The sequence below is a fragment of the Amborella trichopoda genome, chromosome 1 (genome assembly GCF_054954075.1).
Source record: "Amborella trichopoda isolate Santa Cruz 75 chromosome 1, AtrichopodaSantaCruz75HAP2 v2.0, whole genome shotgun sequence".
In the NCBI taxonomy this organism is placed as follows: domain Eukaryota; kingdom Viridiplantae; phylum Streptophyta; class Magnoliopsida; order Amborellales; family Amborellaceae; genus Amborella; species Amborella trichopoda.
The window spans coordinates 9,223,517-9,226,142 of record NC_142336.1 but is presented as its reverse complement, the minus strand read 5'-3'; positions in this window follow the sequence as shown (position 1 = coordinate 9,226,142).

Sequence of the window (2,626 nt, the reverse complement as noted above, 5' to 3'; positions counted from 1 at the left end):
GACCATCATTTGGAGATCAGTTTGGGTGAGTGTGCTTTGGGGAACTTGAAAGAGCTAAATAAAAGAGTTTTCCACATAGTTATGTAGGATGTAGCTATTTTAAAATATAATATCTTGGCTTTGGGTGCTGATTGGTTTTTTTTACTCGCAAGGACTAAACAAGTATTCCTAAAAACCTTATCCTTAAGAATCTCTATGAAGTGGCCAATCTAAAACCTTATCCTTAAGAATCTCTATGAAGTGGCCAATCTTAGTTGCTATAGGACCATCCGAAGTGCTGTTTGGAACCCTCCACCATTGAACACTTATAAACTTAATTTTGATGGAAATTCTTTTGGATATACAAGATTTGGGATTTGAAGGGTTTATTAGAGATCATTATGGGCATATTCTCTTTTCTTACTATGGTTCTGGTTCTTGTGGCCATACAACGGTAACTGAAGCAGGAGTTAGAAGTCTCTTGGAGGAAATTAAACTACTTACAAAATTTGAAGGGGGAAAAATTGTTGAAAGAGATTCAGTAAACATTATAACATGGCGTAAAGGAGAGACACGAGTACCTTGGACACTATCCACAAATTTTCACGAAATTGGGGATATTATCGCTACATTTAATGCGGAGATACACTATTGTTACTACCAAACAAATGCTAAAGCAGATTCTTTGGCTAAAGGAGGTGCTCATCAATCATGGTCGGTGATCACCACCTTCTTTTGATGTATTTTTGTTGTACTTAATTTCCTTTGTACTGCCACCCTTTAAAAAGTTAATGAAAGTCATTTATTACTTTAAACAAAAACAAAGTTAAAGGTAAGGATATTGTGAGATTACATTTCTCTTTTGTAGGAAGATGGAGAGTTGGTGCATGCAACACAACAAATTTTAGATCTTATGTTCAATGCTTTAGGGGTCTTTTTAGGCACCAGTTACTCAAGAAAACGGACAAAGTGAATTCTCAGATAATAAGGCTTATGCCGCCATTTCTCAAATTGGGTCATGATAGTGATTTTTGACGTTTGTAAGAAAAATTAAAGCTCTACAAAATATTTAGGATATTATTTCATGGCTATTTGTACGACTAATTTGTGTCAGGGTTTTGAATTATGATCATTATCAAGAACCAAATAAAGTTTGCAATTGGGATTGAGTTTCTATTATTGGGAAAATTAGATAAATATTTGTTTTAGTTTTCGATATTATCAAAATACCTAATGCTTTATGTTATTACACACATTTAGAATTTTTTTTAAAAGATGCTTTTATCTTTTTTTGGGTTTTTTAAAAACCGAAATTAGGTCAATTTTGATTTTTGGAAAAACTGAAATTTTTTAATTTTTGAAATTTCAAAAACCGAAAATAAAAGGTTTTAGATTTTTGAAAAACTAAAAACCCATTTTTTATACGTTTAACCTTCTATTCGGCTAAACAATATTTTCGGTTTTGGAAAAACCGAATACCCATTTTTGATAAGACTAACCTTTTGTTGGGTAAACAATATTTTTTGTTTTTCAAAAACTAAAAACCCTTAAATTTCAGTTTTTAAAAAACCGAAAATGTAAGGCTTTCGGTTTTTGAAAAACCGAAAACCCATTTTTTATAGGACTAACGTTCTATTCGGTTAAACAATATTTTTGGTTTTTCAAAAACCAAAAATCCTTAAATTTCGGTTTTTGAAAAACCGAAACCGATAGGATTAACCAGCGTTTTAAAAAACGCCGAGTCGAACCGGACTCGCCCGGTTCGACTCGGAAATAGTGAAAAAGGAACCGGATCGCCCCGAAAATCGGAAATCGTCCGGTTCTAGAGAAAACCGGACGATTCTGTACAGTGAATCGCCGATTCACTGTACGGAATCGGCGAGTCCGAACAGTGAATCGGCGATTCCGTACAGAATTTTTTTTTTTTTTTTTTTGGTAATCCATGATAGATTTTTTTTGTAATCCATGATCGAATTTTTTGGTTTTTTGTAACCCATAATAGAATTTTTTGTAATCAATGATCAAAATGTTTGTTTTCTTTTCTTGTAATCCATGATCGATTTTTTTGTTTTTTTTTTTTTTTTTGTAACCCATGATAGAATTTTTTGTAATCCATGATCGAATGTTTTGTAATATATGATCGAAATGTTTGTTTTTTTTTTGTAATCCATGATTGAAATGTTTGTTTGTTTTTTTTTAATCCATGATTGAATTTTTTGTTTTTTGCTTTTTTTGTAACCCATGATAGAGTTTTTTGTAATCCATGATTGAATTTTTTGTAATCCATGATCGAACTATTTTTTTCTTTTTTTGTAATCCATGATTGAATTTTTTGTTTTTTTTGTTTGTTTTTTTTTGTAATCCATGATCGAATTTTATGTAATCCATGATCGAATTTTATGTAATCCATGATTGAATTTTTTGAAAATTTGTGATTTTTTTTGTTTAATCCATGATCGAATTTTTTTTTGTAATCCATGATAGAATTTTTTGAAAATTTGTGATTTTTTTTTTAATCCATGATAGATTTTTTTGAAAATTTGTTTTTTTTTTTTTTTAATCCATATTATTCAAAGAGAAAACGAGAGAGATGATGATTCTGAGGCCACCCTATCCCAACCATATTATTCACATATCGAGTCCCAAC